This window comes from Pagrus major, chromosome 13 (assembly GCF_040436345.1).
Source record: "Pagrus major chromosome 13, Pma_NU_1.0".
Lineage (NCBI taxonomy): Eukaryota > Metazoa > Chordata > Actinopteri > Spariformes > Sparidae > Pagrus > Pagrus major.
Window position 1 is genome coordinate 28075826 of NC_133227.1, and position 16828 is coordinate 28092653.

A 16828-nucleotide genomic window follows, 5' to 3' on the forward strand; every position below is an offset into this window, starting at 1 on the left:
GTTATACAATGAGATTGTCCATGACCTCAAGATTTCTTTCTTTTAATGTTACAAAGATTTTTGATAAATCACCAAGAGTAAAACTGTCAGCCAGCCCCCATTTTCCCTTTTTTCAGAGCAAGAGATTGGGATTTATTCAGAGTTTGATGTTTTATGAACTGACTAAGAAATGACACTCTTTCACAACAGAGAAGCCGTTCTATTAAAACCACCACATCACTTTTTAAGGTATTCTTTTTCAAACCAGATTGAAACTCGGATCCTCCTCCTCCTCCTCCTCCCCCTCAACCTCCTCCTCCTGTAAAGCTTGATAGAACAGAGAGTGTTGACAGGCAGCTTGATATTACACCGAGTCTTGTCAGGGAGGACCGTACCTGTGAGGTGTAAAAAAATCAGTGCCTGAGTCAGTGTGACTGCAGCTCTGATCCTGGAAACCCAACAAGCAGCAATCAACCGTGTCTGAACAGCTATCGATCCTCATGGCCCCAAAACTGTCAGTGATATTTGGTCTTAATTTTAGGCACGCTTCTGCGTTACCCCATGAACTTTGGGCCCAGAGAGCTTCTACCACTGATTCGACTAGATAACCCCAAGTGTGTTCAGGCATGCTTTGCTGGCTTGAGGTTTCTCAGTATGGACAGTTTCCAGTCTGAGCTTCTTCATGCACTGCTGACAATGTTTTCCCCTTTTCGAAGGTTTGTTGTTTGAGATTTGTTTTTGTTTTTCATGTTAGTTTTCCATGTTGTAATCATTAATAATTCATGTTCTATTTTATTATACTGCAGAGAAAGAAGAGGAAAGCTTTATTCCAGAGATCCACATTGCAGCGCTGTTTTTTCTACTCCAAGTCATTTCACAAGAACAAGATCTAACACATTCTAGCAGATGACACTGCGGAAAATGCAATTTGTGGGTTTGTTGTCTCCACTCAACTGTAAAGGATTCTTTAATTTGAATATGTTACTTGAATGTTCGCCTTACATTTGACTGAAACATTTCCTCGAGGGTTCGGCCGATGAACGAAGCCATCGTCCATCGCCGATGGCTGAAGGCCATCGACTAATAATCCCTGATTATCGTAACATTGTGATTCAAAAGGCTCCCACCAGAGAGCACAATTAAGTGGCGTGTCCCCTCAGAGTTGCCGTAGGGCAAGAGTTGTTGTTTGTGATTTGTGGGAAGAGGAAATGAAAAGAAGTGTGTTGCTGCTCAGTGCACTAAACACTACGCTGTTTCTCTCAGTCATGCTGTTGTTAAACACAGTTTTCTTAGCTTAGCTTCCTTGGCTAGTTGGCCAATGTTGTTTTATGCTGAACAAAGCTAAGTTGTGGAGACTAGGACACTTTCAAACCTGGCACAGGGATGTATGTCGGTGGTAACGGGAGATAGTTTCCTCTGCAGGGTGAGACAGTTGGAGATTCGTGTCAGAGCGACGTTGGGAAACAGCGTGGTGAGCTAATACGCAACTGCTGCCTTACGACAACACTGAGGGGACACGCTGCCTCAGATTCATAAACAACGATGTCATCGTCCATCACGATGTTTCACTGTAGACATCAACTATATGCCAATTCAGCAGGCATCGCCCAACCCTAATTTCATCAGCAACTTCTCAATGTATCCAAACACAGAAATGGGCATACACAAGTCATACGTATGCATTTTGTTATTTTATAAATCATTGCAAAATTATATCCAAATGCACAAAAGCCTGATTTCCGTAAATGGATGAAGAGATGTTCTGTGTCAGTATGCCTGTTGGTTCTCCTAGACCCGGCGAAGGATTTACAGAATGTGAAACTGAGAAGCATCGCTGAGGAAGTGAAAAGAAATGCTTTTATTTTGTGGCCATAGTTCCACCAACACAATGAAAACTATTGAATGTCAACATGTGACAGAAGCTATCATCTCTGTCAGGTCTGAGCCAGAGAACATAAAGAAGAATACTGCGATCAGAACACACAACAACACTATGAAGGCTTCAGGTGGAAAACCCTGAACCTGCAGCTCTTTGTACAGCTGATGAATGTACAGCAACTCTGCTGGGACAAAAGACATTGTGTGGAATTGCTTCATTTTCATGAAAAAAAACCATACAGAGTCCACTATTAAATCTTGTGTTGAATTGAATATGTACCATATTGAGATTGAAAGTGAAGAGGCTGCTTCCAGTGTTCAGTCTGCACCATCCTCCACCCCCACTGGTCCTCCACCAACGCATGTCCTTATAGCTGCTGTGCCGGAGTCACAGAGGGACATTAATTGATGCAGCTCAGCACAACGATGGAGCTGAGAGTTGCTAATACATTTGCAGCAATAGTTTTTCGACTAAAAGACTGTCATTTGGCACAAATACTGTATATAACTGAGAAGCCAATCATCCAGATCAACTGTTGTCCTTTGACTTGTGAATTATGGCTGTAGCCGGGCAATTAAGGGACTATATATATTATATTATATATATATTTTTAAAACACCTTTTTAAGACATTATGAAAATGACGATGTAAACAGAAATCTGATGCACCTAATATTTGTAATAATGTACCCTGTAGTATGACACATCTGGGTGTAGTCAGGGATATGCAGGACTCATTCATCAACATCAGGAATAGTAAGGATTTGTCATGGTTTGGGTTTTTGTAGATTATTTCCTCATGTCTTTGTCTTTTTCCCGCCCTTTTCTTCTTCTCCTTGTGTTGTTACCTGTGTTTCCTGCCTTGTGTTATTCTGATTGTACTTATTTTAGTTTGTTGCTCTTGGATCGGTTCTGTTATGTTGCCAGACATTTTTTTTTTTACCTGCCTTTGAGGCTTGAATTTTTGAATTTTGGATTGATGCACGGCAGCTTCTGATCATTAAAGCTCGCTTTTTAGCTTTTCTACCTGCATGCCTTGGTGTTTTGCATTTGGGTCCTTTTTTTATATAAAACCTGACAGGATTGTGTTGTTTCTTTGGCACATTAAAACCGTGTTAAGGAGAACGTGTATCTTTTAGGACAGAGAACCACAACACCATTCAAAAAAAGATATATATTTGTTCACATCTGAAGGCACAAATACAGACACACTATATTGTGCACCCTCCCTTCAAGTCAAACAGGAGATAAATTGGTAAAATCATTGGTTGCCAAAGTGGGGACACATCCAACCAGTACACAAACTGGGTCGAATCTGAATCTTGAAAGTTTACAGCTGCATAACATCTCACACCAAAGTCCACGTGTCTGTTTTTGCTTCTGCAGCTACTGAGGGAGGTCTTTTTACTGTAAATGCATGGATCACCAGCTGAGGAAAGTGTTAGGTGCCCTTTCAGTTTTATTTTATGACGGAATGTCATAAAATGATGATTGCATTTCTTCTCTAAAGAGACCACCGGCCGTGTGCGTGTGTGTTCAATGCTTCATAACTCTTAATTCACACTCTTGAGATCAGAGTATGTCAAGTGTTCTGAAATGACAGACATTTCAAGGAGTGGGTCTGAGATGTGTAATGAATACTGTCACAGAGGTTTGAGAATGTGGGTGAGAAACACCGTGCTGCAGTTTGATTTCCAGACAAAGAAACAAATAATTTCATGGGATTAGTGGTTTGCTCAAGAACACTTGAACAGGACACACGCACACATCGACTGAACCAGGTTGCAGTAATGATCTCTCACTGGGAGTCTCTTCCTCACTAAAACATGCCGACAGCTTTTTTGAAAAGCAACGCTGATGTGAGAATCCATTTTAAATTCATGAGGACTAGTGCTAATATTTAATATTTCAGAGCGTAAAAACAGGAGACAGCTTGTGCTGTGAGCTGTTTGTATATTTGTAAACACAGTTTATGGAAAGAAAAGCCTCGATGTGACAGATTATTAAAAATCTGTCAGACTGTCACGAGATACATCTACTTGCACCTATTTGGGCATCTATTTTTCATCCCAGAGAGGATCAACAAACTCTCCAAACACACTGTCTTCTCTCCAACAATGCATTACAAGCATCCTGATAGAAGTTTACGTGGTTTTGAGGGTTACTCCTGGGCAATTTTAACTTTCATCCATCACAGTTTCTCTCCTTCCTGTTATAAATTTGAGGCCATTACTGGAGCAGCTGGAACAAAGGAAATTGCACCAAGTTTTTGCAGAAAAGTCACTCGGCGTAGCGCAGTTATTGACTTCATAAGACCAAGTGGAGCGACCCCATTGTCCTTCAGCACCTCCTACAGCCAAATTGAAGTGATGTCAGTGTGAGACGAATGGTCAGATACGACTTCTAGCTCGGGAAATGTCGAGTTAATGAACAGAACCAATTTCCAGCAAATTAAAATTCATTTGCATGAGGCTCAAGTGCATCTGGCGGATACATTTCCATAAGCCAGACAGGGCTTAGGGGCAGCACTTGAGGCGTTACTGCGCTTGTAATAACTGAATTAAAATTTTATTAGAAGCAGCTAATTTCAAGTGAAGAAAATTACTCTGACAAGTCGGATGGTTTTCGGGACACTGAAGGGAGGCGAGGCGGGCACATTAGAGAGGCTCTTCACTCTTCACGCTTCTTTATGTGACAGATTCATGCTGACGAACACAGAGTGAAGGTTACAGTGTGTGTGTGTGTGTGTGTGTGTGTGTGTGTGTGTGAGAGAGAGGTTTTTAGTTTTTGATTTAATGTCTGCTATGAAAATTGCTCCATGAAGGATTAATGAAATTTTATGGGCTGCATGAAACTGAACTAAGTAGGTCATGTTTACAATATGAAGTCTGAAGATTAACACACAGCCAACATTTCCAAGGGAAGCTCACTGGGATCGCAGATGGGAAAGAAGTTGGCTCAATTTGGGAAATTTAAATTGGCACACATCAGTATTTTTTGATCTAAACGTTGAATCAAATGTATCTATAATGTAAAAACTCATGGGGGAGAAATCAGAGAGAATCATCATCGACTTTTCCCAGATTACTGAGCTTTTTAGCCTCATTTAACTCAATCACGTTTAGGTTTGGTTCAGTCCGTTTTCTCATCAACCTCATGAGAAGCTCTGGAACTCATTGAAACACGACCTGCCCGACACCAAAATGGCAATGTATGAATGTATAAATGAGTGGACAGAACCGCTGAAGAGCCAAAATGAAGCCCAATGTGGATCGTGCTGGGTGTCACCATCTTGGCAGCACCTGACTCCGCGTTACTCCCTGCTAATTAAAACTGGGCAAAGAGGTGGAGCGATGGTGGAGCTGAAGCAAGCCTAGATAGTTAAACAAGCCCACCTAGGTAACGAATTTCCATCACTCGCATGGCCGCAGGTTTATTTCCCCCAAACAGACACAATAGTTAACCGTTCATTAGCCACAAGATACAGTACAACAACTGGTGTCTGTGTTTTTGTTCAGTCTGTTTCTTTCTATTATCCTGCTGTGCCTTCCTCTCTCTGGACAGTCATTAAGTAGGTTAAAGTACATTTCCCCTCCATTCAGCATTCAGCAGGGTGAAGTTAAATCCACTTCTTAATCCCAAAAGTTTAAAAAAACAAACTCTCTCCTCGACTCCGGATGTTTATTCCTCCAGAAGCTCCGGGCTCCGGCTGAATGACCACACCCCTAATTATGTATAACTTTAAGCCTTAATATAATTTAAATGAGTGAGTTGTATATATGTTCACACCAGTACAACTGTCATGAGCACGGAGACCAAAACCGTTTTTTTTGTACCAGGCTCGCTGCTGTAAAGTTTGGGCATTTTAACAGGGGCTCTTATAAAGCCTCAAGTGGCCATCTGAGGACCTGCATGTTTTACATGCACTGGTTTAATTTTTCATCCCTGGCGTTTGCCGCTTGATGGAAACAAACAATCGCTGATGAAGCAAGTGGAACATTTAGCTGCAAAAAAGCTAGGTATTATTCTCAGGAGTTGGTGGAGACCAAAACGGAGCTAAAACAGTAATTGTTTGACTTCAATTTATGAGGTGTATGGAAACACGACTTAATAAATAATAATATTGCTTAGTGTTTTCTTGCTGTGTAAAAGGGGCATTGTATGGCAATAACCTTCAGAGTGAAGGGTTTGTGTTGGAGAGAAGCTCTGGAGATTTTCCTTGGATAAGAGCCCCAGAGATGAGTTTTCTGAAACACTCTGCTCAGCGTCTGCTTTGAATGAGTTTCTGAATAAACCAATGTGGCAAACGTGTTTTTTTTTTTTTTTTTCCTGCAGCTGCATTTAACTTAAAGAGGAAACAATATAACGGAGCTGTTATGGCAGATGAAACAGTCAGTTCATCCTTGCCCAAATCCTTTTGAAATTGCAGGATGTGATTGTTTCTTCTCCCAGTCCTTCTTGTTCAGCAGTAACTGGTGCTATGAGTCATTATGTATGAATGTCTCATATCTGCCGTTCACTCTGCGCACAGAGAATGTTTTTGTGTGCACTTGGCTGGTTCTTGATGTTAAAGCTATCAAAGTGTATCTGGATGCGTCTGCTGATATAGATCGTCCGACCAGCTCCAATTCACAAAACTACAAACTAGATTGCCATGAAATTTACCTTTTGATATTTGTGCTCCATGCAGCAGTTTCGAGAAAAGTAAGTAGTAAGATTTCCATACAGTTTGCTGGGAATATTCATGCCTGCCAGCAGAATGTCAACTTCTTTGACCTTTCCACAAGAGTAAAAAATAATCTAATAAAAACCTGACTGACTGACTGACTATATTCTTGCTTCCCATGCAATAAAACCTTTCTATTTCTGACTCGCTTCTCTCTTGACATTGTCATGACTGTTGCAGATCCAGTTCTCTTCTTCCATTCCTCAGATGTTTGCACTAGCTTCATACTCTTGGCTTGATATATATTAAAAATAAACCTATATAGATTAATAAGTCTATCTTAGATCTATACTTGAAGATCATTTCCGATGGTGTGCATACGTTCAATTCATGAAAGATGTTGAGCATACAAAAAAACCCCAGCTTAAGCAATATCTAAGAATCGTGTTTATTACTTTCACACCTGTGATCTTTAAATCTCAAATCAGTTATAAATGATAACACCTGCCTTGTGATTTCCCCTTTTTATATAATGCCAGCACAAATGAGGGTTTGGTCAGGAATAGCCATGGACCAAAAGAGAAAATCTAACTTTTTTTTTAAGATCATGTGATGGTAGAGAAGATTGAAGCCAGACAACATGTATTATCCTGTAGACTGAACAGTTGGTTGACAAACAAAGACTTTGTATGAGCGTTATGAACAAACACTCCAAAGTTCACCACAGGCTTGGTCCCAAACTGTAATACCCCTACATAACCAGCAGGAGAGTCACTTATGTCAAGTCTAGACCAACTGAAGCCAACGTGGGTTTACCAAAAACTGCAGTTCCTCAAATGGCCACTTGAGGCCTTGAGGCTTAAGACCCCGTGTTAAAATGGCCGACTGTACGACAGAAATCAATGTTTCAGCGTGGTACAAAAAACGGTTTTGGTGTCTGTAGCTAAATTCTGTTCGAGGGTACATTTTTATACAACTCACCTGAACCCTCCTGGCTTCTTGTTTAAATCATATTAAGGTTTCAAAGGTGTGGCCTCTTTGACTCACCTGGTTGGTGTGAACTCGCAGACAGCTGCAGGTGCTGGAGGAAACAGCCATGGGTAGAGCCTGGAGCTTATGGAGGAATAAACACATGGAGTTAATTTGTTTTCAGGTACTGCCAAGATGGCTTTGTCCACTATTTTTACAACAAGAGAAGATAATTTCTACATCAAAGTACGTGGTTTTCTCCTTATCTCATATTTGAGATCAAATTTGATTGTAACTCACTGATTTGCTGCTGCGTTATGACCCGTAGTTCAATATGTCTTGAACAAACTCCAAGAAAAACTTCAACTTCAACTCATTTCCTTATTAATTCAGGCTTTAAACTTTTCCATTTCCTTATACTTGATTACAATTTGGGCCATTCTGCACTAGTAGTAGATTTGCAATTAAATTTACCGAGCAAATTAATGTCACACAGAGATGAACCCATTTCATATTGATGATCATGATTTTAATATTTTATCTTTTATTACTGGTGAGAATGACTCCATCTCCTTGTTTGTATTGTAGGGTGTGTTGAACATTGCAGGATAGTTGGGCAGTCTTCAGTCTTTAGTTTTCTTTCTACCTCATTCCCAGGTGGCTGGTGTTTTAATGTCAGTCCCATTGCTCTGATTTGCCGAAACATTTAACTTAAGCGCTCTGTCCAATGTTCCGACTGTGAACTACTTTCTTCTGATTAGCAAACTTCCTTTCTTGTTTCAGTCAAACTCCTTCGTGTAGCCAAGCATATAAGGAGACAAAATGAGGACATTACGCTTTTTTCCCTGTTCTGTGGTCTGTAAAGGATTTCTGTGACCCTTTTCATTATAGATTGTCTGTGATGGCCTTCCTGGAAAACATGAAATACCCTATATTAATATATTCTGTCTTTTTTTCCTCCTCCTGTGATTGATTCCATTGTTGGGGGAATGAGCACCTCTGTGCTTTGAAGCCCTGATATGAAATAAGTAATTACCCTCACTGAACGAATGAGAGGATGAAAACGAGGACCGGGCATGAGAGTGTGGAGAGGCAGAGTGTGGATTGATCAAAATCAGTGGGGTGTTGCCTTGGTTACAGGACATACAAAACACAAATCTATAGAATATTTCAGTTTTCTAAAAAATGTAAGAGGATGAGGTTAAATCAAGGGATTAAATAAATATCCATTCCTTCATTCTAGAGCTGCTTTTCTGTAACAATGGTCAACCATCTTGCTGAAGAAGTGAATGCAATCTGGACATGCAACCAGTTTAATATTAATATATTTCCAACACCGCTCTGTAACAAGAAACTCCACAGATTTTCTTCTCTCAAATCTCAAACATGCACTCGCTACAATATTCTAAAAATAATGGCACATCACACACTACAAATAACGTCACCATACCAGAGGGAGCAATGCACCGCTTCACGTGATCTGGGGAAGCAGACCTAAACAAAATGGCAAGTAAACAAGTCTGATGAGTGAGGAGATGCAGCCAACACAGGTTTTCTGTTCTTCAGAGAGAACTGGAGGTGAGTATTTTAAGATTCTGTCAACTGTTGCATGCTAGCTGACGTTAGCCTCAAGGATTTGAATGTACTGTCGCTTGGAGGCACCGTTCACACCAGTTGTAAGGAGACTGCTGAAAGAAACTCTGGGAAATATAGAAACTGCCACCTGAAGTAGTAAACAGAGACAGGTTTGAGTGCAATTGGCTACACAGAGTAAATTAGACCACTTGATCACAAAAATACCCCCCGGAGAGCAGCGAACATCACAGCGCCTTGATATATACACGGCTGTGAGACGTTGGATCTTTCTTTTAGTTGTCATCATCCTATCAGAGAAAACTCCTCGAACATCCAGATAAATGCTTCAAATTTAGGATTGAGGACGCCACATGCCATGAGATGTGACTTTAAACAAGATGAAATGGGATTAAAATGATAGATCGCCTCAGAGGTGCAGAAAGAAATGCGTTTCCTTTTCAGTGAGTGAGCACTTCTGTGTGATCTTAGAAACTCAGATTTGTACCGGGAGGGCGTAGTCGGGATGGATATGAAGCCTGACAGTGAAGTGAAGTAATGAATGGTGCTGCTTTCTTCTGCAAAGTGGACGGATTCTGCAGATGTCACTCCAGAATGTACTGAGAGGATTCAGAGCCCCCATTTAAGGTCTGTCATATTAAGTAGGAGTCATACGTTTTTAATGTCTCCTGTGTTGTTTTTTAAGGAATGACGTAAGGTTAAACTAAAATACTGAATTTTTAGGTGGAGCAAAACAAGATCCAAAAGTCTAAAATCTCACTAGCAATGGCCCAACGGCTGCTAACTATACCTACAAGACTGAATAGGTCGATATGGTCCCAAAAAGACATAACAAAACAAAAAAAAAATTGTTGCAGTGTATCAGCGACAGGGGTACTGGACCTTCATTGTTCAATCACAGTTGGCTAGGTTCAGGCAACAAAACATCTTAGTTTGGGTTCAAATAAGTACGTTATGTACGTCAGTTAAGTAACATTAGTGAGTTGAAATAACTCACCTTTGTCCTTGTCTGTTGCCAAACCAAACGTCAGAGATCTCTTGAGTGAAAGTCCTGTGCTTGTTCTCCTGCTGCCGTGATCATAAGTATGGCCACTAGGGGTCGCTGCCTAACAAGAAACATAAATATAGGTTGTAATAAGCTGCTTGCACAGTCGACCCCAATGTTTTGGGTTTTTTTCTGATGAGAGTGGGGTGGACAATATTGCTATTTTTAGAGCCTTACTAGTGGTGGAGGCCAACTGGAAAATGATGTCCCGAGGATAGTCTTTTAAGAGACTGTTTGTCACAATCTTTGTAGAGCAACTTTTTGCTCTCCTGGGAATGAACCCCCTCTATCTGGATGTTCAAACTGCCTTTTGGATTATGATTTATACTTAAACCCTAGCAGTGGTGCTAGACATTAGCTCCTGCTGTGTTAAAAATGTCTAGGGTCTATTCTCTGGGGATCATAAACGAAGCTAGTCCCATTACTTTTCCTGTGTCTTTTCTCTCTTTGGTTTGTGTTTTACATGTTACTGCTTCTGTTGTACACTACCAGAGAGGTAAACTAATAGCATTATTCCTCTGATGGCCACAAACACCCAAAGTGTGGGTGTCAAGTGGAAACTGTGGTTTGACAGCGACACCAAAATGCCCATTAGATTTTGTTTTGTTGTTAGTTTTCAAGACCGTTTCTCTTCCAAACTGTTGAGTGAAGCAACAGACTGACATTGATATCCTCACAACACCAGCTGGGAATTTTGATTAGATAATTAAGAAGCGTCCTCTGGGGATCATGAATCTCCTCACAACATTTTAGAGCAAGATATTCACAACAACAGCTAAAGGATTGAAGGATTGAACATACGGACACAAGCGCCAACTGACATTTCCACCCTTAACAACGGTGTCCTACTTTCTGACTGTGAAGATGTTCCCTCACTCGCTCCACCTTCCACGTGCCATTCAATATCCAAAAGACTGTTTGCTCACACAGTTGGGATGTTTTTTATCCTTTCTCCTGTTTGTTCTGCTGTCTTCATTCACTGTGAGCTGCTCTGCAGAGGAACTGGAAATGGGAACAGGCTTTGATTCTCCACTATCTGGCATATTCCTTCACACTGGATCTCTTCTCAAAGCTCTCTGATTCCTTCTGGCATGGCAACAGTGGGAGTTGCTGACTTTATTTCTCTTTCTCTTTGGCTTTTTTTTCCTTATCTTTGTGGAGTAAGTTGATAAAATGTCAAACTAGAGATGAAATGTGAGCAATAGCAAGGTTATTACAGCTGTTATAATCCTCTGAATGTAGGTCACAGTACAGTAAAAGCTTCCTGCTGCCAAAGCTTGTAGGCTTTTGTCTGCTTCCTTCAGTAATCTGACCATGGTCATGTTTGTCTCTGGATATTCAGAGATGCAAACATTAGTACCATCTTTCTCAGGTGTGTGTGTGTGTACCCACTGACATTGTAGAATACAGGATTGCACAATGAAATGCAGATGATGCCGAATCTGTCTGTAGATTGCAGATTTGTACGTGTCACAGGCTACGTACCATATTGACATTTCCACGAATGTTACATGTTTATTACCTGACTCTAACGTTGGGCGGTGGAGGTGATGGTGCTGGAGTAACGAGCGACAAAGTTGCCAAGCCGGTGACCACAGCTGGAGTCAGTGCTGCAAAATCTGTTAACACGACACTACTGGATATTTAAAGAGACTTTGGGACAATTTCCAAATTTTGCCTAAACCTAACCAGAGCATAAGCAAAGCGGTGTGACAAGAGAAACATTGAACCTAAAGAAATGTAAAGTTACAACCAACGTAAAGTCATAACTTATCTGTGGTTTTGCAGAAACGTACTCTGCTAAACTTTATTTTGGTGACGTTTGGTTCAAATTATTCTTTCTTACAATTAATCTTTGCTAATAGAATATTAGTAATAACTCTGAGGACCCTCTAGGGGTCACGGACCCCCTGTTGAAGACCCCAGGATCTCAAGCACAATTGCTTTGCAGGGACAGAATACATTCAGACTGTAGTCTGTGAAGTTACTTCATATCTGTACACTGAGAAGCAACTTACAGAGACTTTAAATTTGCTCGAGGTAGGTGATCCATCACAGTAGTCACTATGTCATCTTTTATTTTGGTCAAAATTACATCTCTGCATCAGCATCCAATGGTACCATAATTATGATCAAAATAAAAGAAGACACTGTCATGGCAACACCTGCTCACTTCATCGCACCAGAATCTGAGGGCTTTGTGTGCAGCACAGTCACTAATTTATGTTTGCAGAATCAAATAAAAAAGGAAAGAATGAGAACAGCTATATTTGTGTTTGGTTTGGTTTGGCTTTATCAAAGTCAGCTGTGTGTGTGTGTGTCTCACTCCTTATGTTGGCTATGATACACTTTTATTGTTTGATCACTGAAAGAGGAAGAATAAACAAATTAAACTATTGTCCTGCTGTCAGGCATTTACCTACAAGTGCGGCTGCACTTCATTTTCATATCAGGTTTGAGACTTGGCCAGTTTAGTGTGGACATAGTCTGAAAGCCTGCCTCAACAAGTAAAAGGTAGCTTAAAGTCCTTGTATTTGCTCTTCAGACGTGCTCTTCACTGTGATAAAATACTCAACTCAGACACGTTTTATACCTTTTGACTTGTTTTCAAACTGCAGTTACATAAATAAAAAAGGAATGGCGGCCTGGAGGGTGAAAAAAGCACTCAAAACTAAATTACAGCAGTAAATATTTGATTGCACTAAATGGACTGAAAATGCAAAAACACCAGTTGAAACCTTGTTCTGTGATGTAAACTCTAATTTCCAGCTGACGTTCTTTATTGCTTTCTCTCAGCTGAAGAGTCGGTTGAAGAGCAGTTTGGCTCCTGTGCGCGAGCTGCTTTGGATCTGTGCCTGGCGGAGGCAACCTGAACAGAATATATAGCATGCTGTATAAATCTGTACAAAGTCGGAGGTGACAGCGGCATGTGTGTGTCGCCAACAAACCAGCGAGGAGCTGACTGCAGCACAATGAGCTGCAGTTTGTGCTCGTCGCTGTCAAGACGCCGCTGCTGTTGTTATTCTGCAGCTCCAGCCTGTGATTCACTCACCCGGGCTGAATGGCTTTATGTAAATATAACAACAGGTATTTAACTAAGTCACTGAGCCTCAGACAGACTGTGGAGGGGGAAGAAATCATTCGCTTCACAGCGAGGACATGCAGAGCGAGGGACGCGCTGTTATGTTGAAGGACTGAAAACAACAGGAAGGAAAATATGATTTTAAAACTGTCATGTCAAAGTCATACTCTGAGCAGATATAAGGGATCGACTCTTTTCATGGCTAAAAATGGCAAGCTATCTCTTCAACCTCACCTAATTTACATGCTTTGCTTATTTACCAAGTACTCCAATGAGATCTGAGTCTTGTCCACATGCTAATAGCTCACAGACACGCTCCAATTCTTAAAATACACCAACAGAGCTTCATGTTGGCTGAGTGGTGTCACATCATCTTGGCTGCAACTTAATTAGCTCCTGACTTCAGTTATTTCTCCACAGCTAATGACCAAAAGTGTTCAAATTAAGAGAGAAGCCATCGTGTGACATCATGTCAAAGAACAGCTCAGTTTATCAGTTCATGGACAGCACTAATAGAATTATTGCTGGCATGAAAATATTAAATTCCAACAAAAAGTCATCCCTTTTTGCAGTCAAAAAATTGTGTCAGACAGCTGCACGACCACCTTTTTAAAACCACTGTTTGCAGAGTGAGATGCAATGCAAATAAAGTTACTCTGGTAAATATATGTAACAACTTAAAGCTGCTGTAAGTGTTATATTTTTATTACAATAAGTGTTGATTAGCTCTATATTCCATATTGATCACTGTTACTGAGTGTTTAGTCAGCAACCCATGTCACTCCTCCTCCTGCTCCTGCAGTAAAAGAAAATACTTTTTCTGGTATCCCTGCCCACTTTATCCAACCAGGACAGAGAACTCCATAAAGAGGCGGTCCTGTCTGCTCATGAACAGACAGCAGGAACCTCGTGTTTCCCGGCAATGGCAGAACAGAGTAAGCTACCAATTCCAGAGTTATACCACCAAACAGGCCGAGTGGAGAAAAACTCTTGAAGAGAAAAATGAGGCAAAGGGGAGGGGATGGTGGTGCCGTTACCGGCTGCCAAGCCAGAGACCACTGTTGGAGACGGTGTTTCAACATCTCTAGCATGAAACCACTGGATATTTTTAAGAAGATGTCCGGTCACTTTCTGGTCAGGATCTTTCCCTAACCCTAACCATAGGTGTTCTTTGTGCCTAAACCTAACCAGTGAATAGACACAGTGTTGGACATGTCATTTACAAGCACTTTTATTTCACTCAAACTTTAAAACAGCAGTCAGTGGATGTGTTACATCACGTAAAAACACCCTTGTAAACCAGCTCCAATCTGCCTCTTTAAACAGCGAGGCGTGTTAAAGGATTTGACCCGAATACGTCCACCCAGCTCCCCGGTGACCCGTGCCTGCCGCTGCGACACCGCCAGGGCAGCAATTTTCCATTAGCGTGTGACAGCGAGGCCGTTTATAGCAGCAAAGCCCTGTGGAGAAGCAGGTTAGCTGTAATTATTCAGCTGATAGGTTATGAGCAGAGCAGGCTCGTCAAACCTCTCCTGGCTCCTGGACCGAAGGGATCAGGAGCCAGGAGGAGCTTTTGGATATTTGTGGGACTGGCAGGAAGTGTCTCCCCGAGAGAGGAACTGCAGTTTCACCAGGAGTCACAAATGTTTCATTTGAGGACTCTGTCAGTCTCATCTCCAACTCCCAACTAATACCCCTATTAGCCTGGTTAACTCACATGCTAATAAGTGTCTTTTCATCCTGACCTATTTGTGCAAACATATTCTCCAGATATGAAAGATGAAAGTTGGCATTAAAAAGGGAAAATTGGTTTCATTTTTCAGTCGGGGCAGGATTCAATTAGCATTTTTTTTGTTTGAGTTTTTGTCTCCAGCTCGCATCTTTCCATTTCATGCTGCTTGATGTTCATATCACACATCATCAAAAGGAGTGGGTGCAATTTGCAGGGTCATAATATGATGGAGGTGAATGTGGAGCTGGATGTGTTTAGAAATGGATTTTAAATGACAGCGGGTCTCTCCCCCCTTTTGTTAAATTGCCTCGACACAGTGCATTACACATCCAGCCGTGGAGTCTCTCAGTAATTGTGAAGATTGCGAGCCATCTCCTCTGATTGTCTGTTTAGAGCTCGAGATGTCAAAGTTTCAATCACACGTCTTTTTTAAACAGCACTCACGATGAAGCAAAGACGGTGAGTGAAAATAGTCTATTTACTCCAAACGTGTTCCTGCCTGTCACTTCAGAGCAGCACAATGAGCGACGCTGGAAATCCCACTGTTGTAAATTTCACTGATCGTTATCACATGCAGCCATTCAGAGCCGTTTCTTCGATGTCTGTCCTCATTTTTTTTCATAAAACCTGATCTCTGTTATTTCTTTTACTTTTTTAACTGCAAATTACAAAAGCAGACGAGACTCTGATGGGATTCGGTCCCAGGCCAGGCTGATGGCATGTTAATTAAAGGAGCAGGAAGACTTGTACTGACTCAAAGCGTACGTTCTCACTCTCTCTCTTCCACTTCTGTTAACTGTTGAACCGATCAGATTTTGCCACAACCTCGTTGAGCCAATTATCTCTTTGCTGTCAGACTTTAAAACTTCTTCTCTCTCTGCTGCTGTCAGTCGTTGCCCCTCCTCCACCCTGTTCACCTCCAGGTTTCATCACATCCAGATGAAAACCTGAAGGTTTTGTTCCTTCCACTTTACTTGTCCATCACTTCGCCATCACCACTTTCTACGCTCTATTATGGAGATATTCCTCTACAGAACGGACGTCAACTTTTCAATTCTATGTTCGACCAAGTCTCTCCTGAGTAAAATTAAAATCTTTTTAGTCTTTTCACAGTGGAAATGGTTGTGACAGATTTAGTTTGCTCATGAGGTATCTTGATTTTTGAGTGTACTGCTGTTGGATATTGTCCCACAATGCAATGTAAAAAGAAAAATGGAGGAAAAATGGCACCCTGTTGAGTGTAGGGCAGCCATGATTATTCATGTTCAGCTTAACAGAGAGATATATTGTCAGTGTCACTGCAAATTATAGTTTGATCTTCCAGCAGCTTCACAGTTATCAAGATATAGAAAATCAATAAATGTACAGTACAACTATTTCAAATATGAATAAATATAAAAGATAGTCTTTACAAAAAAAGTGTGAAAAAATGTACGTATCTTGGAGTCCATTGATGTTGCCTGCCTCTTTCCTATGAACAGTCTGTGCCATTATATATTAATTGTCACGTGTGTTTCGATATTAATGAAGGTTCTCAGTCATCCAGGTCATGGTAATTGTAGGTGCTGTATCGTAGGCAACTGGACGTGTTTCAGTTTCTTGAAGATGTTTCACTTCTCATCCAAGAGGCTTCTTCAGCTCTAACTAACTGGAGGGGAGTCGCAGGCTTTTAAACTCTGTGTGGGAGCGTCCTTACAGAGTCGTTAAGGACACGTGTGAGCTCTGAGTTTCAGAGTCGTTAGGGCCACTTGTGGGTCGTTGACCCAACCGGTCTTCATGTAGGTTGTCAGGGCCAGGTGAGCCCAGGTGTGAATGGTTGTTGAGCTGTCTGTGGAGGGAACTCAGTTTAAAAGCCTGCGACTCCCCTCCAGATAGTTAGAACGG